This window comes from Gallinula chloropus, assembly GCF_964237585.1.
Source record: "Gallinula chloropus genome assembly, chromosome: 12".
NCBI classification, from domain to species: domain Eukaryota; kingdom Metazoa; phylum Chordata; class Aves; order Gruiformes; family Rallidae; genus Gallinula; species Gallinula chloropus.
In genome coordinates, this window is record NC_140097.1 from 2,166,298 (window position 1) to 2,190,822 (window position 24,525).

Below are 24,525 nucleotides of genomic sequence, written 5' to 3' on the forward strand. Positions count from 1 at the left end.
ACAGAGGGAATACTGCAGTGCCTACTCATCAAATAACCAGGAATTAAAGACTGACATCCCATCGGTGCTCCCTCAGGGAATCTGCACTTAGATGCTCACTGGGAGAGTGTTGGGGTTCCCCCCAGCTGTGCCCCTGCTGGGATCATCGCTGAAGCCCAGCATCCACCCACTGGGATCAGCATTTATCAGCTAAAAAGGTGCTTTCATCATTCAGGGTATTGATTTCTCTTTTTCTGCCCAAGAGACAGTTTGGTTCTGCACAAGATTGTTTCTGGGGATCTGGTGTTTATTCTGAGCACAGGGTTGGTCGGGATGATCAGGTGGGATGAGAAACCCAGAGTCCCTCAGGTGCTCCAATGGATGCTGAAAAGCTGAAAACTGGCTGGTGGAGAAGCAGCACTTTCCACTGGTCCCCAGCGAGGTGTAGTTCTGCATCTCATTTCTTTGGGAAGCAGAAGGTGAATCTGTGATGGTATTATTAGATAGAAAAGGATTTGGAGAAAATGCCACTAAGGCATGTTGGGGAAGAAGGGAAGCATGGAGTAACCAGCGATGCTCCAGAGCACAGCTTTATTTCACTGCTGAGTGTGACACAGGTAATATCCAGTAAGCGGCTATAAAACCCTTCCCTTTGGCTTAGGAGAGGCTTTTAAGTAATAATTTTGCAAGGAGTTTACCCCTAATTCCAGTGGGTGTCAAAAAAAGCCATCAATGTTAAAATTCATCACTTCATGTACTTCAGTTTCCCTTTGTTCCCTGGATTGTTAGGGAGTCGGTGCTGCTCATTCCTTTATTATACTTGGCAATCTCTGTATCCCTTTGGGGTCACAGTTGCAGCTATCATCACGTTGACTCTCAGCCACATAGAGCTTTGGATCCTCCAACTTAACTCTGAGTCTGTGTCTGGCAGAGGCCAGGACGTGGGAATGGCCTTAAAACATTCCCAGCCCGGTCTGAATTGAGCTGGGTGAGCAAGAGGTGGTGTTGAAGAGCTTCCCTGGCACGTGCTCTTCTCTGTCTCACGGCTGGAAGTGGAATTACTTTGAGAAATGTGGATTTTTAGTGGTTGTAAGTAACAGCAGCAGTACTAGTGTGAGTAATAGTAAACACAATAATAATAAAAATAGAAATAACAACAATATGGGAGTTGTGGGGGAAATGATGCTGAAGGTACATGGTACACCGGTACCCAGTGCAGGCTGTGGGTCCTGTGGAAAGAGCTGGGTTTCAGCTGCTCCTCTCCAGCTCTGTGGAATCTCTGGTTTTTAACCTGTGGCAGCCCTCCTCAGGAGGGCAGGTGCAGCTCAGTGTTCTCTTCACTGTAAATACACAGCAGTTGGTTTAATGAGAAAGTGATTTTGTAGCTGGAAGTCAAGTGAGTCTGTGAAAGAGCTGAAGAACGATGGATACGATGCGTATCCATCACACTTCCCAAAGTAGCCTTCCTAAATTTGGGGATGTTATAACATCTCAGGGGTGTGGGTGCCACTACCAGCCGGTGTCAGTGCTCAGCCCGTTTTCTGGGCTCTCCAGCCCATGAGTCATGTTTCCTTGCTGCTCAGCAAACAAAACCAACACACCCCCATCTCACGAACCCTTTGCTAGACTTTGTCTCTTCATTTGAGATGAGCGTGTAGCAGGTCCTGTGCCTGTCCCTCCCAGTGTGGGAAGATGTTATTCTTCCTGGCATACTGTGTGTGGGAGAGTGAGGAAAAAACCAGCAGAAAAGCTGAAATGTTATTTCAAGCTAACGAATCTTTAAAAAGGCATCTATGATTAAACAGATGTGGTTTAAGTAATTTGAATTCACTTGCATCCCTTAAGATGGAAATGGGGAAAATCAGAAAGTGCCATAACTTTTCCAGAGGTCTGGAAGATGCTTTCAGGTGACTTCGGTTTGGTGTAGCAGTGGAGATGGTGCTGGCTGCTCCTTCAAGGGTTGGTCTGAAAAGCAGGTACTGGTGTGTGCTGGCGGTCACCAGGATACACACTATGTAAACTAAGAGTTTTTCATCTAGTTCATTGGTTTGCCACTCCTGTTCCTCTCCCTTGAGACAGAAAACCTCATGGAGGGAAGTGACCTTTTTGCTGGGATTGAATTCAAAGAGGTTTTGTGCATCGTGGTTAATTTTCTAGGTGTGGGAAGCGTTAAAACTCTGTTGGGACCAGGATGCAACACCCTGGCACATGGGCAGCCACCCCTCAGTGCTCATCCTCGCAGGGCTAGGGTGGGCTGGGGTGTCACATGGAGGTTTCATCCCTGCTCTTCATGGTTGCAAGAAGAACTTGTAGTTGAACCCTGTTGTGCCTGAAGTGTGCTCGTGAAGAGGCCCTGTGAAGTGTTTCTCCACGGAGGATGAGGTGGGGTGGGTGCTGTGCGGCAGCTCTGTCGCTGTAAAACTCAAAGCAGGCTTTGGGCTCGGGATCCTCACTTACAGGGCAATAAAGTCTCAGGGAAAGGTAACAATGCTTCATAAAAGCACAAACAAAGCAAATTCCTTTCAGAGGATGTGTCTGGCAACCAGGGATTATTTGGAAGGTGCTAAGGAGAAGTGCAGGGTGGTTACTTTCCAACTGGTAAAATAAAAAGTGATGGACATGAAATGAGTGAATATCGGTGGAAATGTTCCACTCCTGGCACTGCAGAGGGTTTTGAGAGCAGAACTTTCTGAGGACACTTTTCATGTAATGAACATACAGGGGGGATTTTGTAAATCCTTTGGGATCCCAGATAACTTGTAATTTATTTTTTTTTTTTAAGCAACAAGATAGAAAAAAACCCCTGAGTTAAACCCCCCACCAGCCCATAATGCTACATAACAACATGTGGCTTTGTTTTGCAGGAGCACAGACGAGGGCAAAACCCAGCGTAGGGTCATGGCAGTGCACACAAATACAGACTCAGCGTGTCAGCAATGTGCTGTCCATGAGGAATCATCTTAAAATATAAGGGCTCTCAGAACCCATCCATCAGCTTCCCCCAAAGCCTTGGCATTATACCATCCATTTTCATGATGCTTCCCATATCAAACAGGAGGGGTTTGGTTAAAGCTGTATAAGCTGTTTCCTTCCATGTCGGTCAGGTGAGGCTCTTCCCCACTCCTAATGCAAACTCCTCACTGATGATAAAATCCAGTGGGTAACGTTTAGATGTGATAGTCTGTGGTGTGTCTAGTGTGGCTTTGATCCTTGGATGAAAACCTCTTCTGAACAATCCCAACACAGGTTTTTAAAGGAGAAACAGGAGGAGGGGGCTCATCCCCTAATTCTTCTCACGTGTTGTTTCTCAGAGCTGTGCGAGCGAGATGGGGCTCAGGTAAGAGGCTGAGTGTTTCCTTCCTGAAATTTGCCTGGGTCATCTCAGGTCAGTGACACGAGTGACCCAGCCTTGAAATTAGTTCATTAGAGCTGCAGGAGATGTGTCATACAATAGCAAACAAAAGGTGCTCTCTGGCAGTTTGGTGGGGTTTTCTTGGTGGAAAAGACCTAATAGCAGAACTGCCTCTCCATCACCATCCCCAGCCCTTGCTGGGTACCGCAGGTCACTGGACACGTGCAGCATCTCCCCTGTCCTGCAGCCACGGGGTCCTGTGAGTGCTGCAGTGTCATCAGGTTGGTGACAGCTTGTCAGCTTTGGCTGTATTGGACAGGAGCCTGCACAGGCTGGCTATGGGAGTGCACTTCCTTAGCTGGGTAAAGCCCTGGATGCATTCATCCACATAATTCATTTTGTGTTCCCAGCAAGATTAGACCACGGTGGAGTGTTTCATATTAGAGCTGTTCTTCCAACACATACTCGTATTCATCTGGGGAGCGTTTGCAAATGATTGAACATTTTAATCTTTTCCTTGCATTTTCTCTGTGTATTCCAGTAATGTGCATGTGGTAACAGCAAGTGGACTATGGCCCAAAAGGGATTTATGGGCTGTGGAACAATGTGTCCCTGCTGTAATTTCTTCCTTGTCGTCGTCTTCTGTATCCTCGTCTAACTTCATGTTGGGGTGTTCTGAACCATCACTCACAGCAGCACTGCTCCAGGGGGCTCTCTGCCCTGGCCTGAGCCCAGCCCTGTGCTTTGGCAGGAGCTTTGTGAGAGATGCTGCTCTTAATACCAGACCTAAATCCTTCTCCGTGGGTAGGAGTGTGTAATGCCCTTTACTGTGTGTGTGCAGAGATGCAAAGGAAACGGTGCCTCAGCACAGAACCAACACAGTGTTCCCTTCCCAGCTGCACGTTAACTCTGTTCTCCCAGTGAGGCAGCTTTGTGGTTAGCAGCGCCGTGGCTGTGGTATAGGAGGAATCCCTATGGGTAACGGGGCACTCTGTGGGAGCTTGGGACAAGGCTGGAACCTAGTCTGAGTTTCTCTTGTGGTGTTGGCAGAGCAGCATGGCCCAACAGCCCTGACCGATGTGATAACCCCATGTTTCCCACCCACTCCCTGCAGCCTCCTCCCATTGCTGCTCCACGGCTGCAGGGATGCCAGCGAAGCAGACTCAGAGGGGTGCTGCTGTGGACCAGCAGCTCGCTCCCATGAAGGCTGAGTTTGGGTGTTGTGATGCTGAATCCTTCCTGAATTGCTCCTGTTGGGCAGGGAGCTGTTGGCTGTGTGGACCTGGGTGGCTGTGGCTGCGCTGCCCAGTGTTCCTGCTGGTGCTGGAGGCACCAGCTGAGTTTGCTGCAGTGGCAGGACTGGCTGGTTGGAAACACAGCACTCCTCTGCTGTGTGTTGTGAGCTGTTCCCCTTTCTGCTCTAAATCAATTTTCTCAAGAGTTTTTTTTCTTTCCCAGTGATGACAATTTAGGGGTTGGACCTGATGATCTCTCAAGGTCCCTCCCAACCCCTGCAATTCTGTGATCCTTCCACATTGTTTTCCATGGTGAGCAACAGTCGTGAGCCACCCTTGTGCCAAGGTGTGTGTCTGAGTGCTGCAGCCTGGTTACATCTCCCTCCAGCTGGTGTCAGAACCCAGCCCTGGATTCCTCTGCCCAGCCTTGGGACCAGAGCCTGCCTCCATCTAATATCACACAGCTTCTCATTGTCCTTCTAGTATCTCATTCCCCAAAGACTGCAAAGGCAAATTGCCTCTTCACAGAGGCTGCGACTGCTGCCTCTCAAGGGGGTTGGGTTTATTTTGGGGTTTTTGAGGCAGTCAGCAAGAACAGCTGGTTCTGCACTTAATTCAGTGGGCAAAATGATCTGTTTCATCAAGCTGTGAATATTCCCCCTTGCTTAGTCATCCCAGCCCCGCTCTGTAAGCTGTGAAGCCAGTCGGTACGTGTGGCTCACCCCTGGGGTCTTGCCATGAAGGTCTGGCTGGTGACCTGCTGAAACTGGCGGTGGGTATGTGGTGGGATTCCTGCTTGCTTTTAACTTCATTTGTGGAGACAATGGTAATAAACTGAGGCTCCCTTCCTATAAAATGACACGTTGTGAAAAGGATAGTCAGTAACTTGCTTTAAAATTCAAACCAGCAACCTCTCTCCAGCCCAACATGATGAACTATCTCAGCTTACATTGAATAATTGCAGGCTTTGGTTCACACTCCCATCTTTGCACTGTTCTACTGAACACCAGCTGATACATCTTTACTATCATTGGGCTTTTCCTTGATGTGCAATTAGAATTATAACACTTTTTACGTTACCCTCTGAAAAGCATTCAATATAATTAAAGAGCCAGACTTCCTTTGAAAGAAGAAGATTCTGGCTCTTCATCATGGCAAGTAATAGTGTTCCAGAGTGAATTGTTTTTAGGGCAGATTATGCTGGCAGGCTGGGCTGTATGTCAGGCTGGAGAAGTAGGATGTGCTCCTGATTTGTTGTTGGTTTTCCTTTGGTGCCTCCTGCAGATTTGCCTCCTGTTTCCAGCACTGGAAAGGGAAACCTTGATTTAGGAAACCGAGCTCCAATGGAATGATGGAACCACTTTGTGATCTGTAGGTGTAAGGCTGTCACCTTTCTCCTTGAGTTGTGGCAGCCCCTTTGATATGATTTCAGGCAGAGAAATGGATTAATTATGGGTAAGGGTGACAAATGCAGCCTGTGTGATGCTGTGCTGGCCCTGTGGAGGCAGCTGGCTCCTACTGGAATGCAGGGCTGGGCCATGAGTGGAGCCAGCCCAGTTCCAAAGCCCATCGCTGCTCTTAACCTGTCAGAGGGGAAAGATTTTGTCATAGTCCTATAAAATGTGAGGTTATACAGGTGTCTGAGCTTCCACTGAAATCACATCAAGCTTCTGTCCCTTGCATTTGCGGGGGGGGGGGGGGGGGGGGGGGGGGGTTAGGGAGGTGCCTCAGAATCCCAAACTAATTAAAGAATAAAAACATCTTGTGGTGATAGGGAAAATCCTGAAATTTGGGAGGGCTGGGAGGGAAGCAGCCTTGTGCTGGTTCTTGGCGTTGGGGTATGCCTCAGGTAGTGCTTTACAGCTGCTGTCTGTGTGTCAGGGTTGTAGTGAGTTGAGTTTTATGTCCAATGTTGACTCCCAAGAGTCTTTCTCATTAACAAGGTGGTATTTGGTAGGTGGTCTCACACTAATTGGGATGCTTGTGTTTCTACCCTGTTTTTACATGCTGTTAAAATCTTTATTCTTAAAACCAGAACATCTTACCAGCATGAATGTAAAATACTGATAAGAAGTAGTGAGCTTCTCCTGGAGACCTGCACGATGTTTCCTACAAGGTGCAGACTTGGATGTTAACCTCTTGCTTGTCCTGGGAGCACTGCTGGGTTTTGAGGGGCAGCGTGTGCTGTACTGGAGGGGGGTGTTGGTATATTGAGAGTTTGTCCTGAGAATTCCTGCAGGATGGTCAGGTGTTCTTCCATCCTTAGTCCTTACATCCTCCAGTCCAAGAATATGATGAGCTACCTCTTACCAGGGGATCCAAGCACATGGAAAGAGACTTGAGGCGCTTTTGGGCTGCTGGAATCTTTTTGTTTTTCTTTTCATTCAAGGAAACAAATCCAGTCTTGGTGTTCTGGTGTAATGGGTGTAAATGAGTCACAGAGTATTTGTGCTCAGAAATCTGGCCTGGTACCTCTTGTCTGATACAGACACTCATGTTTTCTCTTTATTTTCAATTATGGGATAAAGGAGAAGCCGCCCTTTGCCTCTGCCTTCCCACATCCTTCTCATTCCTGCTGTTTGTCAGAGCTGCAAGGGGAAAGTTTTGGGTCTGCTTGATGAAATATGTTTTGCTGCAGTATTAGCTGGCTGATAATTTAGCATTTCTTATTGCATTATGCTGCTAAGCAACATTTTAATGGATTGTGAGTTTCCTTTTTCGTATGGGTGCCTGGAGAGCATGTACAGTCTTTATAATATGCTTTAAATCTAAATAAAAAGTTAAGTATATCGCACTCTCAGTCTTCATAGCACTTTAATAGATTTATTTAATCATCCTTTATGAGCTAGGCTAGCAGTTACTGCCTCCCTGTTACCAAAGGGGGAGATGATATATCAGGAGACTGAGTGACTTGCTGTGGTCAGGAGAAATGTCACTGGAGCTGGAGAGCTCCCACTCATCCTCAGGTAGCAGAATCCTGGGAACTTGAATCACTCAGGTTTTGCCTTGGTGATGCCATTGGTTTGGTGCAAATATTGGGGGGGGTGTCCCACCCACCCCACTCCCCCCCCCCCCCAGCATCCTGGGGTCAGGCAGTGAGTGAGTACCAGGCACCTCGGAGGGACCGGGTTTGCAGGCACAGAGCTGCTCTGATTTTCCTCATCACAGGATCTGACTCACGGTTTGCAGCCCTGTCAGAATAAATTAACTGCTAATTTATCACCTAGTCAGGTGAGTCCTGAGCAGGTTTGAAGAATCCAGTTCACATCCTGCATGTTTCCTATCTGATTCTCACTAAATACCTCCCAGTCCTGCATATCAATGGCTGTTACTTGGGCAGGATTATTCAATAACATCATAAAAAATAAATGGAAACAGGTACTTAATGAATCAAAGTGCACTCAGATTAAATGATCAGAAATTCCTAGTTAATCACCAGAAAGGAAACTAATTAAATTACCATTCAGCTTTTATGGGGTCCTTGGGATAGTAAGCTAAAATAAGTCCCTTCAATCACTTGTTTCATTAGATGGGACAGGCATATTCAAGGTTAGTGAAGATAAATGCAGCTTGCTCTTGAAATTATTGTATTTCAATAGTGGTTTATGCTTTATCACCTGATACTGAACCCAAAGAAGCAGCCGTGGCAGAGAAAGCTTAACAGACAGGCACACAAAGGGAAGGTGAGAACTGTGGAATACACAAGTCAGGACTGGAAAAAGATTCATTTCATTATTATTTAAATTTCTAATTGGATTTTGCCTTAAGGAATAAGGTAGGTAAGTGATACTGGAAAGAGGGACCCTCATTCCCATGTTGACTCTGGTCCTTCGGACGCGCAGAGAAGGGCCGTGCTTGATGAGATGTGGGGTGTGGATGTCCTGCTGGCCCTGTCAGCCAAAGGGGGAAAAACTGCAATTGCATGTTTTGTCAGAAGTGTAGGATATTAGTAGCAAGAGAGCAAATTCCCCTCTCTCTTTTTGGCAGCTCTGTGTCCTTAAGACACATCAGTGAGGCTTTGTGGTGACAGTGCTTTGGCTGGAAGGTCAGGTCCTCGTGCGCGGGACGCGGCTCTGCTCCCCGCAGAGGCTGTCAGCAGCAGGTTGTCATGCAGCAGGTACTCCCTCTCTTTGCCTTTTTCTGTGGTTTTTTCACCCTCTCCCTGTCAGTTATTTTAATATTGAAGGAAATGTTTTGTCTTGGGTTCAAACTTCAATAAATTCAATACATTGGGTGTCTGTGGCAGCAGCTCCAGCTGAGCTGTGGGAAGGCAGAGGAGATGCTCCATCCTTCCCATGCTCTCTCCCATCCCAGCACCCCCCAGCTGGTCTGGTAGCACAGTTCTGTGGCCAGCACAGAGGCATCTTCCCTTCGAGCAGTAGCTACTCATCACTGTGACATTTTTGAGCTGTAGCACTGCTATTTCACGGATGGGAAACAAAGATACTGTAACCCCAGGAGGTGCTGGGGAAATGGAAGGGAAATCCCGCAGTGCTTCAAAGCCAGAAGCAAATACAATTCTGAAATACAGAACAGCCCCTGTAGAGAAGGAAGAGTAATAAATCTTAGTTTAAGCATGGGTCTAAATATTTTGGTGTTCCATAAAAAAAAAAGGAAAAGCAAACCTTTGCAGGCTCATGAAGTAACAAAAGATCCCAGAGATATTCCTGCAGCTCACCAAAAGGGAGGATTTTCAGAAGAAAGTAAAATCAGTTGAAATCCTTTCACTTTCTGAGCTTTTTAACACCCAGACCCTGAGGTTTCTGAAACCCAGGACTTGCTGGAAAAAACTAAGAGGAGAAAACACAGCTGTGGAATTTCAAGTAAGGTCCCAGTTAAGTCAAAGTAATCTAGCTATAAAATCTGGGGTGTTTTCTGTCACTCTGAGGTTTTCCCAGTAATGGAGATTTCAGAGAGACATGAGGTCGCTTAGATCGCTTTGTTAAATTGATGTGGGATAATAAGAACCCTTTTGCAATGGATGATCAGCTGTAAAAACATTCACTAACTAAAAGCCCACAGAGCTTTGAAGTGTTGCTGATTTTGTTTTCTAGTAATATCAGTAATTATGTTTACTTTGCCAATTGGGATCGTATCATCATGTGGAAATCTTCACTTCCATTGAACTGATGAGTGTGTTTCCAGATAATTCAATATATGTAAGATTTTTTCTCTGAAAGCCTGTGAATGCAAGCACAGAGGACAAGAAAGGAGCATAATTATATTATTTTTTTAATTTAAATGTCTTCAGATCAGTATTGATGGTGGGGGGAGTGTGGGGCACAAGGTTTTGAAGTGGAGCTGAATAAACCTTGTGGAGTTGCAGGAGAAAATACTGTCTGGTTTTCTCTGGGTAGTGAGAAAAGACCTGGAGGGAAGCTCTGGAGTGGGACTGGCAGCTGGAGCCTTCCTCACCTCCAAGACCTCCTTGCCAGCCTGCACCTTCTCCTAAGGCTGGGGGCACAAGAACCAGCCCCAGATGTCCAACCAGGGGCTGGTTCTGCTCTCCCATGCTCCCACTAGGGATTCTTCCAGAGATTTGTGTCCTGGAGGGAGGATGCCCAGGAGCCACATCCTGGCCCTGGTCACTTATGTTATTGTTTATTACGCTCATTAGGTGCATTTGCCTTCAAATGTGTTTGTAGTAACTGAGGCTCATTGTGTTCTGTAATGTGATGATTACCATGCATGGGAAGGAAGGGGTGATGAGTTGGGTGAACTCTGCCATTGATTAGTGCACGTGTTCCTACTGTTTTTAACTGAACCCACCGAGGTAAAGAGTTACAGAGGGCAGGGGGAACACTGAATACCAGGGGAAATCAGTGTTTCCAAGGGGAAACCCTGCTCTGCAGGGTGAAAGGAACCTCAGTGCTGTGGAGCTCTCAGGCTGGTATAAAGGTTAAACTAAAGCTTGGTGTTACATGTTCAAGGGGCTGGGGTTGGATTTGAAATCACTGAAGGCAGAGGTGGAGCTCAGGTGGACCCACCAGTGAAGGGACATGACTGGTTTGATGGAAGAATTTGCTAGTTACAGAAACCTGGAGAAGTGGTGTGGTGAGAGGCCAAGAGGAGACAGGTCTGCCCCTGGAATGGGAGTGAAGGGTCATCCTGAACCTTCTCTGGGTGGGAAGGAACTGTCTGTGCTGGGAGGAGAGGTGGCTCTTGGTACCTCACTGCTGTGTAGGTGTATCACTCAGGTGATGTTTGCACTGTGAAAGCAAACACAGAGGTGGTCAGTGCCTGAAGAGCTGCAGCCCAGGAATACCTTTTGGAGAGGAAAAAGAGAGATTAAGACATTTTCAGAGGTGCTCTATGTGGTGCTGAATTAATTCTGTCTCTTCCCAGACTCCAAGGGAAGCGGGCCAGGCTAATCTGTATGAAAGTTGTACCAAGATCACAGAGACCCCAGAAATGGATGTAAATGTTCTGAGACCCTGTGCAGTGTCTTAATGAAGCCTTCAAACCTGGCTGGCACTTGACATGACAGTCAGCCTGGAGGTAACTGATAGAGGTGATTGTGTGGGAACTTTGTCTGCAAAGGACAAGACAGGAAAGAGAACAGCTTGGGTAAATATTGTCAGATGGATTTCAGTCTCTATGAGTGATTTTATATTAAAGTGGCAGAGGTATTAGGAAATAATATTCAGAATTGTAGGAGCAGTCCTCACCAGCACAGGCATATTTTTATGCCTGTAGTGACTTCAAAGTAATTCCCAGACAGGTGTTGAGCAGAAAGGAAGGTCTTACCAAGTCTTTTGGCAAGTTAATAATTACAAAAATAAAGGAAATGTAAGTTTGGGGAGCTGTCAAAAGAATGATGATTGTCCCTGTGCCTGAATCCCTCATCACACTTGTCACTTCACCTCATGTCGTTGGAGGGAGGCAACGCTGATGCAAAGCATCACTGGTGACCTCTGAATGTGAGCAAAGACTTTGGCATTTCGTCGTCCTTTCTGGCTCTGAACGCAAGGGTTGAGCTCTGAACGTAAAGGTCCTGTTGCTTCTTCCTCCTGCTGCTCAGCAAGTGAAGCTTGAGCAAGAGCAAAAACCACAGGTTAAAAGATAAAACAGATGAAAAGGCTGGGAGAGGATGTGTAAAAAAACGTACAAACTATTCCTGGGGAGCTCCACGATGACACAGGTCCTGCCCCGATGACATCACTGATAAATGATACCTGGAAACTGTTCTGCTTGTGATGGATTTGCAATGGGAGCCCAACTGCAATGGGAAGGAGCTGCCCAAGAGGGACTTTGAATGGTTGTTATGTGTTCTGGAAACACAAGAATGAAGGGGGCTGTTATAACCCTTTCAGAAGGGTGTGTTGTAAGGAGATCCTGGTCTGAGTGACCTGTTGAACTGTTCACGTGTAGGCACAGTGGCTGAAATCAGAGTTGCCCCACTGATGTCAATGGGTGTCACTGGAGAGCTCGGTCCCCCGTGCACATGGCATGAACTGGTGTGTAACAGGGTCTGGGAATCATGAGGGGGCTCCAAGGACACGAGTCAACCAGCTTTGATTTCCAGTTTCCAGTCAGAAGGCTAGTTGGGAGGAAAGCTTTACATCTCCCACTGTGCTTTTCAGTGCAGGTCCTATGCATGTGCTTTTTGCTCTATTACATGGGGCACAGTTCAAAGCTGAACTTCACCTTTTCTAAGGCTACAGCAAGTTTGAAAAAAGCCTTTTGTTTGTATATCCACTGCTAAGTTGTCCAGAACCTGTGGAATGCAACTGGGGTTTTTTTTTTTTTTTTGAGGAGAACAGAACTGCTGCATGTAGGTTTGGGCACTGACTGGTGTAACTCAGCTGATATTTTTGTTTCACTGAAAATTTTTGTATAGCATCAGACCCTTTTCTATAAGAAATGCTTTGACTACACCACCCACATCTCAAATACCCTTGAAATACAACTTCCTTATCTGAGTCTCGGTGCTCCAGAAGTGTCACCTCCCTGGTAGGTGACTCCCAGCTGTGCTGGACACTCCGTGGCCCTGTCAGCATGGTTATCCTTGCTCTGTCTCTGCTCATTTCCCAAAACCTGGTCAGAGTCTCCAGACTATGTCCCCATGGGGTGGATAACAGCACGTGGGTTTAGGGAAAGAAGAGAGCTCCCTGCCACAGCTGAGGCTAGCACAGCTTTGCCTGTCTCTGCAGGGGGAGAACTAATTCCTTCATGGTTTAATGATATTTAAATGACTCAAATGGTTTCTGTAAATGAATACATTACAGAGATCATGTTTGAGAAGAGGCAATAAAGCATAATGGAGTTAACAGTTTATTAGTTTCATAAATGTCACCTTGTTATTAACAACAGAGGTAAAGGTAGTTTTACAAGGCATCGCGTTATCATCTGCTCTGTGCGGTGTCGCAGGCGCTGAGCGCTGTGTTTGGAAACACTCGTTCTAAGCTGACATGCTCCTGCCTTGCTGTGCAGTACTGCTGCACCTGAGCACCTATAGTGGAGCTGGTTTCCCAGCTGCAGCCTGTGGAGAGCTCTCTGCTGTGCCTGGAGCTGGCCAGTCATGAGTATGTTGTTTGTCCTTGTGTCCTGCTCTGTCCCATAACTCAGTGCCATAATTAACCCAGGGAAGGGATGTGATGGTTCCCTGGAGAGGCAGCCTGGGATCATTTTGGTCTCTACAGCTTGGGGAAGGAGGGCTGGGGGTTCCCCTGCCATTAACTGCTCTCTCAGCGGGATTTAGCTGGGTCTATTAGTACATGGGAGTCTCCAGCACAACTATAGTAAGAACAAGTCAAGTGTCAAACTGTTCAACTCCTTGTTGAGACTCTCGTGTGTGGTGCAGTGCTGGTGTATGAGGAACCAATGCCCAGGTGCATGCAGTTTGAGCAGGTAGCAGGGAGGGAGCTGAAATGTTAGGAAGGTACAGCCCTTGGTGGAGAAAGGCATTGTTTCTGCCAGGCTGATAACTCTTGGAGCTCTGCCAAGGTGTATTCCTGCAGTGGGAGATATTGCAGTAGCTGTGCCTTGAGGAGGTGAAGGTTGGAAGTGGCAGCACCATATCCAGAGCAAAGCATTTACTTAGCTCTGCCGCATGTGAAAGACATTAAAGGACCAAAAAGACCTGGGCCTTGTTTCACCATTGCTCCTCTGAAGAGGCTGACAGTGCTGGAGGTGTTGACCCGTCTTTGGGAGACCACAGTTGTACAAAACCCACCTGTAAATGCTCTTTTCCTTGCTCCAAGTGATGCCCTTTCTTCAGCTCTGCCTAGGAGAAGCACACTTGAAATATCACAAGTCATTAAATTAATTAGCTAATGTCTACAAAGTGCTTTGAAGAGGAAAAGCATTAAATAAATAGGAAGTAGTCTTAGTATTATTTTTAATAAATACAGGAGTGTGATCTGTACCGCAGGCTGGTGTGATGCTGCACATTATGCTGCGTTGATTTTCCTTTGCCTGTTAACAGCAGCAGAATTAAGAGTCTTCCACACGATTTGAGCATGAGTCTTTAGGCTTAGAATGGTATTCAAGCACTTTTACATGTTGTACTTCTGAATGATGAGGGAGGGCAGCATGACAATAATCTCCACCATATACCCTCCCCTCAGATAACATAATGGGGCTGGAAGAGTGTTTCTGAGGAGCCACTTTGGGTCCAGATTGAAATTCTGTCCAACCCCCTTGGAATAAGATACAGAGGTGGATAAAGAAATCTGGATCTCAGAGATAAGCTCCTGAAGACCAGGCACAACAGAGTGAAAGGCAGCAACGTTATGTAAGTACATTGTTGTGATTGAAAAGCAAAGTGCCCTTGTGTTTCTTGGGAACAGATTGTGTCACGGGCTGCAAAGGAATACAAAAAGGGAGGGCTTGCCATCACCTCCATATATATGGCTGTCCTGCCTCAGTGAAGTCAATAGTATTTTTCACTTACTTAAATTAGACGTTGGGTTTTGCTCCATGGTTCTCAGCATTCTGGTTGAAATGAGGGCTGCTGTTTCTCCATTGGCCATGGTTGACTCGAGAGATGGTTGTGAGATGCACTTGTTAACTTCGGCTCAGCACGTTTTTGGAAGAGAAATTGCAGACAGTAGGTAACTCTGTCTTTGGAGAGAGCTGCTTGAGTTGGAGGTCTTCCAAAAAAGCTGTTTCACCGACGCTAAGTGGTTGAAACCCACTCTGATATCACCCTTCCAAACTCCAGGCACCTGAAGAAAATCAGCACATACATCCATATATACGGCCCGAAGATGCAAATCGGTGGCTCCAACTCTTGCAGGCAGAGATTACAGTTGTTTCAAACAACGCTCTATTATGCCCCATAAATTCAGTAAGGTGACCCAGGAGTGTTCATTAGAATTTATTTTAGCTGCACTTATTGTCACTTAACAGACTAAACAAGAACTGATGGCTCTTGAAGCAGTAATAGTAAATTATAGTTATGGGGAACACAACTGCCTCATTACATCTAGTCAAGGTCTATTTCCCCTTTATAGTGATAACGGTAGGAAAGCATTGTTGTTAATTTATGAATAAGGATGCACAGGAATCTTTGCTTCCCTATTTACATAAACACAGCAGACAATTAATCTTCTGTAAAGTAACCAGAGTGGCGTTTAAAGTGTACAGACTCCTTTGGTACCAAACAGCCTGCGGGATATCCCTGCTGTAGGGTGTTTTCATGATGATCTGTTACATGGATGAGTGCAAGCAGCAGGACAAGAGACAATTTATTTCCTCTTTTTCTTAAGTCTAATTTTATGCTATATGATCCTTTCAGCAAAAACTGATGCATGGGTTTTTATCCACTGAAGTATTGGGGTGAGAGTCATGTCAGAGCGATAGGAATAGCTAAGGTAGCAAAATAGGATGAATTTTTATTGCAGCATTACCTGTCCCATCTCCTCCCTGGGAAATAGTCTTATATTGAAAAAAAAATCTTATACTGATGTTGCAGTATAAATTTTGGAGTGATGGAGAAAAATTGAACTTGTGCAAGTGTCAAGATTAGTGTCCTGCTTGATAAGCATCTTTGGGTTTTAATAGTTTACTGTGCTCTTGATATATTACCTACCTATACTCCTCTAACCAGCTGTATGACCTACACAGATTCTTTATGCATTACAGAGAAAACAGAGGGAAGTGCAGCCTGGAAGGCATATGCAGATAACCAAGCAAAGGCTGATTTCCTTTTTCCCATCTTCTCAAAAAGGCTAATTGTCTTCTCTATACATTTAATTAATTTTAACAAGTGGACCAGTGTGCAGGTCAGCACAGACAAGGAAAACATGTTTAGATGCTGAAAATATTCTGAGATCAGTGACTGTTCTATAAATTTTTTGCAGAAATTGGGAACTTTGGCCAAATATCTTATTTCTCAAGCTGTTGTGTGAGGCAGAAAGAAAATGAGTGTGGTTTTCAGGGCTCATAGCAAGGTGTCTCTGGTCCTGAGGAGGTATTTGCCTGTGTGCTGAGTGAATCTCACCTTTGTGTCCTTGAGTAATAACAGGAGCAAACTCCAAGATGTTGAAACAAAAATCCCGTTTGCTTATGCTGATTGTGATCCAAGAAGAAACCAAGTTTCACCATCATTCTAGTTTTTCTCACTTTTCCCTTGAAGGCTCCTGTTTTTCAGATCAGACCTTTAGCTTGGTCCTGTCCACGTTTCAACTGATTTTATTGTTGCTGCAAGAGATAAATTTTGGCTACTCCCCACATGAAAGATCTGATGCTATTTCTTCATTCCTTGAATGTGGCACACTTGCTCTATGCCCTCTCTAGGAGTTTAAGATCTGTAACTCAGTATATTTTTCAGGGCAAAGCTGTTTTTGTCAGATGAATTAAATTCCAAACGTTACACTGAACTGATCTTTTCACATGGCGACTCTTGCCTGTGTCTCATCCAACAGAAAGCAATAAAACGTGGAGATGATGATAAATAAAATACAAAAAAGTAGGTAAGAGGTAGAAGTAAATTATACATTTGCTATATTCAGCAGGGCTTGGTGATTTGCTGCCAGTCAGTGGATTTGGCCCTATTCTCCTAAAAGATTTTGGCACTAAAATTGTGAGGAGTTCTTGTCACCTCTGGGTAATCAGAGGAAAAAGGGTATATTGGGATTTTTGCAGTTCCAATTTTAACATGTCATTTTACAACTCGATCTGTTTGCATAAAGTGATGAAACCAATGAAGAGCAGCCTGTGGATTCCAACTGGGAATCAGAATGAAAGGAGTATTAAATTTTTTATTTTTATCTCAAGATTTCTCCAAATTGTTATTTTAGAACTCAACTGCTTTTCAGAGTTCTACCCATTTCCTGGCTTTATTCTGGGCAGGGGTCTCATCTCTTAGACCAGTGCTGTTGAGATGACAATTTCTTGTTGTTTCTCTTGTTAACTGAAAAGATTTAAAAAGGTTCCCATTTCTGGAGAACTAGTATTGTTAAAACAATCTACCACTTATCCAATCCCTTTCTCTTGGTATTCCCAAGGTTCACCAGTGATGGGAAAAGCCTTCATCCCTGCCCTGGCTCCATCCTAACTCAGGCAGTGGCAATGTCCCCGTGCGCCCCGCGACCAGGGGGCTCTTAATGTTTTCCTACAACGTATGAAACTGAGTTAACAAAATGTGCAATCAATTAAAGAAAGCAATCAATAGTGGAGGAAAAAAAAGGGGGAAAATACATGGAAATGCTTTAATTCACTTGTTCTCCTTGCCAGTTGCATTAGCATCGTGTGCAGTCACGCAGGGTACGGAATTAATGTGCAAATATCTCTGTGTCCTGAAAATAATGCCCTGGAAATGAAATGTTTCCTGCCAAGGAGATATTCACTGATCAGTGTTTGGGTTTTTGAGTGAAGATTCACAAAATAACCTGTTGAATACGAAAGAAAAGGTCCCTTTTTTTTTAAGTCAGACTGAGTTACTATCTTGGTATCCTGGAATTAAATTAATGCAAATGATTATTTTGCTTTTCTTAATAACTGCAAATAATTCCAATTAATTCAGACTATCATAATTCACCCTGCTTCATGCAGAAGCCTTCTGATGCTGGGGGATGCATTACACACCAGAGCTTTCAGCCCGGTATTGATTGATTCTTTGCAGCGGACCTTAAAAATCCATTAAGGAAGAAGTTAGAAGATGTGAATTAATTCTAAATCCTTTGTTGGTATGTGCAGCTGAAGAAAGCCTTTTCAAAACCATTAATCATAACTCAAAATAGACTGCTAACTTTAAAATAAACTTACAGTAAATTGGAGGACAAATCCAAGTAAGGCATTTTAAATTCATTGTCTCTCCACCCAGTGCTCCCTACGAGTTCTCTCAGGTGCTTTACTGAGTGCACTTTCAATATTCTTCAATTATTTACTTTGTTCTGATAAAAATATGATGACATGCAGCCATCTGTGCCAAAAGTGAAGATGGTGATTGCTGTTTAATAGATAAGAGATGTCACTGCTTTGGAGAAATCTGAAAAGCAAAAACAATAAAGCTTGCCATCTCCTCCCAGGTAACACCATTAATCAGGCAGAACTTCATTTAGAACAGGAAAAAAACCCTCCTCCTGAAATCCTCACCCATTATTAATTATTAAAATTAATTTTGTATTGAATAGTTTATACACCCACTGCTCCCAAGGACATCTCAATCCTAGGAATGAAGTTACTAAACTTTAACTGTAGACGGAGACACACATGATGCCTGGAGAGCTGGGTGGAATTAAAGAGAAACAAAGAAATCTTGGCTGAAGTAGTTGCAGATTTATTCAAATTGAGCTTTACTTAAATGGCATTTACTAATGTGTGTGTAGGAGGAGCCCACAGCCCCATCTGCCTTTTGTGGTCCACCCACAAGAAGCCTCTCTGAAGGGTTGGTGGCCTTTCTGGGCTCTCCTGAGTCCACTACGTGGCTCACTGGCTTCAGTGGTCCCAGGTTTTCCTGCACGGGGTTGGGTTCCCCCAAACCCCCCATCTTTTGTCAGTTTGTCTTTAGATCTTGTGTGTTGTTACATTCCTGTGCAATCAGGACATGAGGGACTTGTACTGAAATCATAGAAATATCAAATCTTTAAGGTTGGAAAAGAACCTCTTGGATCATCAAGTCCAACTGTCTGTCCAATATCCCCATGTCAACTAAACCACGTCCTGGAGTGCCACGTCTACATGTGTTTTGAACCCCTCTGGCACTGGTGGCTCCACCACCTCTCTGGGCAGCCTGGTCCAACGCCTGACCACCCTTTCAGTGAAGCAATTTTTCCTAATCCAGTCTAAACCTCCCCTGATGCAACCGGAGACCATTTCCTCCGGTCCTATTGCTGGTTGCTTGGGAGAAGGGACAAACTCCCACCTCAATACACCCTCCTTCCAGGTAGTTGTAGCAGGAGATCAGGCCTCCCCTCAGCCTCCTCTTCCCTGGGCTGAACAGCCCCCATTACTGTGGTTGGCACTTTGTTGTACTTGAGCTTCCTTGTGTCCCCACTGTTCATCACCATGTCACATAGCAGCTGATGCTTTGACACTGCTTAAAACGTAGAGCTTTGGTACAAATGAGTATTCTGGCATTTTTTCCTGTCTCCTGACTGTGTGTCCTGCTTAGGCTGGGCTTGGCTTTGTCAGTGCAGTTATTACTCAAGGTTTAGGCCGAGGGCTTAGGCCAAGGGTTGTCACTGACAAAGCCAAGGACCTCTGAAATGGAGGGGTTAAATTTGGTTATTTGGTCCAATTTTTCTTCTATAGACTGATAGACCTGGAGAATCAGACTGTCCTAACAACTAGGAGGAGCTGTGGATCACTGTGGTACACAGGAAGGCTTCTCCTAGGACTCTTTCCCAGTGAGGGAAATCTGGAGCCACGTTTGCTAAAACTTGAAGGTGAACTTGAAAAAAACACAGCAAATATTTTCACCCTTCCCCAAAGGACCCATATACAGTAGAAAATTGCTAAAGTAATTGAAATGAAACTGGTGAGCTGTGTAATAAAGATTAATCCTTCCCCACTCTGAGAACACACAGTACCTGAGACAACTGCTCTCAGTTGAGACGTGTAACGCCGAAGCACCACAGTTAATTTCCAGGTGGTTACTAAATTCATTAGTGATTTATGTCAGCTTGAGAATTAATTTGCATGTTGATTATATATATATTAAAAAAGTGCGGAGAAGTGTGGAGCGGTTGTAGAGCATGGGCTGGGCTGGGTGGGGAGCTGCTCAGCCCGCCCTGACCGCCACAGGTTCTTAGATAAATTCATAAAAAGTTTAAGTAACATCTTAATGCACATATGGAAGTGGTTATTACGCTGCACAGGTCATACAGGGACACCTCTGTAGCTTCTGACCCTGTGGACATCCCCAAATAGGTGTCTTGACTTAATCACAGGAAAGAGTCAGATAAACACATGTTTTCCAACACATGTGTTGTGTGACCACTCAAAACTCCTGTGTCTTGGGCCAGCAATACTTGTCCTGAGCATGCTGAGTGGCTTTAATGCTTTGCATGAAGCTTGCTGAGGCTGTAGTAGGTGTTGTGGGCCTTACCTGAGAGCTGCTGTTGATGTCAGAGATCGTTAGATGAGGATGTAGACTGAGTGCAGATTGTTGTGACCAACCAAGTCCTGACAATTTTATGTAGTACAATTGATAGGAGTCTGTGGTTTTCACCCCCTAACAGAGCAATTCACACTGATCTTCAATTTGATTTTTAGATGTGTGTGTGTATGTATATATAAAAGTTTGTAGGAAAGGGTACATGTAGTCTTATATATAAAAAAAAAGCATTTGAAGTGTCATTCTGAGCTGTGTCCCAAAAGGTAAGTTGTCTGTTAGCAGTCCCTCTTGTTGTGTTTGTTGTTCAGTTGGGTTTTGTGGTGGGTTTCTTGCTTTGGAAAATGTGTGCAACAAGCTTTCAAAGGCACCATACAGCTCCAGTTCCAGCCCAGCATCCACAGTACCTATAGAGTAAAAGTGATAGGAAAGTTAAGCCAGACTTTGTTATTTCCCTAGGGATTTGCTTTCCTTAATTTGCACAGAACTGTCTTTGGTTAAAAATTACCAGTCCCAAAGGTCTATCAGTGATTTTTTTGTTTTGGTAGCATAGCAGTCATCACTTCTTCTAATGAGAATGTACTTTATGCAAAGGTAACTTATTATTTATTCTAAGTGTACTCTCTTCTGCTATTGATTGGTTGCATCTCAGGGCACTCAATTAGCAAACTGCATACCCTGCTGTGTTATAACTGCTGGTAATTTAGCTGCTATACTGTGTTTCTGTTAGTGCAGGTCTAGTTAGGGAATGAAGATGTGTGAGTATTCATATCCAGAATGGTTTTGTGCAGCTGGAATAATTTCTGCTCTTGAGAAGCTTAAGCTTCAAATCTGAGAGGCCTTGTAAGCTGAGGACAACATTGCCATGGCAATGGGCAGAGCTCTGGGGATAGATTTGGGGTTTCTTTTAATTTTACAGTGTTTGGGTGTGGTCTAACCTCTTCTAGCAGTTGTCAGTAGCGTTCATCTTTATGAGTTAATGAATAAATGTAAGGGATACTCTATGAGAGGCCAACCAGAACAAAGGAGAACACCTTGAAATTCAGGAGGTCTTACTCTGCTCCTTTCACAGACCACTGTTCTGCTCTGGCTTTTCTAATTCTCTGAGCAAATAGATGAGAAAATAAACAGTTCACCTTTCACTCACTAAGTTATCTCTTAGCCTCCAAACCAACTGCCTGAGGTCAGAAGTGGTCTGTGCTGCCTGCCTTTGGGTATGACACCGTGCACCTCGCGCAGTGAGAAATCACACTGGCTTTTTTTAGCCTCATCACACAAAGTTCTTTGGCACTTTCCACGCGATTGATGTTGCATTATCACTGACTCATGCCAAGGTAAAGTCCAAATATATTGCTGACTGGCAGGAACAGACCCAAAATAAGTCTCTGTCTGTCCTTCCTGTAGATGCGTTGGGCGGGGTGGAAGCTCGCGGCCGCTTCCAGGCAGGGCAGTCCTTGATGGGGCGAGGTCAGGAAGCAACGGCGGCAGCGCCATTGGAAGTCTTGAGGGAAGCCAGTGAGGAGATGATTTGTGGAGCATAATTAATGTGACAAATGCCACCTTTCTTTTTTGGTTTTTTGGTATATTGTCTTTGAATAAACGGCTGGTTTCTCCTATGTGTTTGACACTTGCAACTCCTCCTTCCCAGAAGGTTCTCCAGGAGCTGTGGAGGCACACACTGTGCAGGCCAGCTCAGGGGTCCAGAGTGCCTGCAGTCTGTGCTGCTCCTTAGAGCATCTTTTTTAAGGGTGGCACTGGAGGGTTTTATTTAATGTTTGGCCAGCCAAATGCCAATAACCATTTCTGTCTGTGCAGCACCCTTCAGCAGTTGGGTTGGGCCACTGTGCCTGACTGCACTTGGCCCCATTCATCTCTAAGGGTGGAACATCTCCACTTAATGGGATTATTCCTTTTAGTGAGGCAGAGGAGCATGTGCTGTGGGCATTCCCTTCCCACCCCTGGGTCTATCTCCCTGCACAATGCATCCCGTGCTGCCAGTGAGGAGAGCTGCTGCCCAAAGCCAGCGTGGAGCGTGGTTACACAAGAGCTGCATTGCAGCAAGCTGCACCAGCTCAGCCGGGAGCCTCTGCCAGCAGCACCTCGCGTAGCAGCACTCCAGGCTCTCAACAGTTCATTCCCAACACCCAGGAGCTCTCAGGAAAGGTGTTGCCCAGCATAACCATTTGCAACAGGTTGTTAACACCTATGGGTTTTTATGGCTTTTTTTTATAATACTTGGCTATAAATACTCTAATGAATTTTTAATGCAGATGCAGAATTCTGATTTAAAGCAGCAGCAACTGTATTTCTCAAAGTTTTGTGAACTCTCTGATGGGTTTCCTAGTGCATCCACTGCTAATGATTTTTAAAAAAATCTTCTTTTACAGTGCTTGTGGTCTGTTTTTCTGGTTGGCAATGGGTATTGACTACTTCTTTCACTCTTTTGTTTATTAGCTTCCAGACATGAAATTTGTACAGACAGTTGCTTACTGAGCGACCTTTCCAAGTGCATCCCAATAGTCTGCCCATTGTCCTAGAAAACTGTCTCCTGTGAAGCTCTACAGTTGTTATTTAAACTGAGCTTTTTATAGACTTGCGATGTAATCTGCATTTCCCAATACTGAATGCATTTAGAAAATGCTCTGTGCTGAGAGCAAATTGCCTTTGTGTTTGAAGCTGGGGACCTGCTTTCTCACGCCTTGCAAATCCAAGCAAGTTGCTGTGGTCCATATTCCCAGCAGAGCTCAGATCATCAGGCTCTTGCTTGGATTCCTGGTTGTGAGCTGGCAGTAACCAGCTGGTGAGTCTGTTTTCAACTCTGAATATATTTCTCCCAGAAGCTTTAACGCCTTCTATCCCCGATCGATCTTCGCTAAAGGAACTGGCAAGTGGCATGAGCAGCAGATGCCTGGGCACTGTGATGCTCCAGCATGCAGGTGAGTCCCCAGCACACAGCTGGGGGCATGTGCAGCTGGCCAGATGTTCACAGGCTGGTGTTGAAAACACACACGCAGGGTGAGCTTTACCAACAAGCTCAGTGCCAGGAACAACCTCCGCAGTAACTGGCTTACGAGCCTGTCTCCTGACTCATAAAACCAGTGAGCACCTTGTTCAGGGAACCCAGAGCTCTGGCATTTCATATTTTTTTCCTTAAAAGGTTGTTTGGGGTTTTGTTTTTAAAGACTAAAACTGAAGTTTATGGAGTTGTGCTTGACAGTTGGGAAAAAAACCCCAACCCTGTACTTTTTTAGTTTAAGTGTTCTTGCTGAAATCTAAAATTTGTTATAAAAGAGGGGGGGAAAGTGGAATTGAGCAAAGCAGCTTGATTATTGATATTCTGAGACATGCCAGTTTAAAGCCTCTTCTCACTGATTTTCTTGGTAATTCTCCAAGCACAGTCATACCAGTGTTTCTTAAATGTCCAAAAATATAAAGCAGGGGCACAAAGTGCAACATAAACCTATGGGAGGTTTTAACCTCTCAGTTCCCCCCTTTCTTTTGAGACACATGGGGAACACAAACAAGAATGTTTAGAGCGATATTGGCAAAGTATAAATAATCACAAGGTACATGGAGATCCAAAAGAAATAATTTGCATGATTTGCTGTCAAGTTTTGAAGGTTATTGTGACAAATTGGACGAGTTCTTTGGACACTTGCATTGATTGGTATGAGATTTTTGTACTGTAATGCAGATGGCACTATGAATATACGATGTTATTTCATACTGCTGCTCTGACAGCTCGAGTAAAATGGTGAAGTCAGAAAAAAAGCCTGTGATGAATACTTTGAGGGCCAAATTTCCACTTAGTTGAGTTTGGATCGTTGCTTTGATGGTTTCATTAGCCCGTGTGCTGGGCGAGTGGTTCATCATTTCTCTGCCTTTCCACCAATCATTAAACAATTAAGAGATGAAACTAGCATTCAGTGTTAAATGATGGTAAACTGGGGGTGCCAGTGAGGGAAAATTGCTGGGTTTTGGGCATGGATTGTCAATAGCACGTTTGTCGGGTGGCATTTTTACACACTTGGATGTCCCTCTCCAAGACAGATACAGGAACCTGAGTACCCCATATGTGAGTACGTGTTTAGCGGAAAATGTGCCCCCTGCACATGCACCTCCTGTTTTTAGAACAAGAAGCTTCTACTGTTTAGTCTGCTGATGATTTCTGAACTGAAATCAGTCTTTTTCCCCCACCCGTGTCTCCTGTAACCCCTCAGCAGAAGTGCCTTTTGTTTTTCCATAGTGCTCTTCCTGAGCTTTCCCTAAAAGAGATGCACCGATCTCCTTTGCCCACAGTGAGGATGTTGTGCTGGAGGCATATTACAGACCTTCTGAGGAGAGCTTTCTCCTGTCACTGCTTACAAAGCTTTGCTCTGAATTAGTGAAACCTCTGAGTCAGAGGGATAACGAGTGGCTCTCAATAGCATTAAGAGCCAGAGAGCCACCCAGGGTGG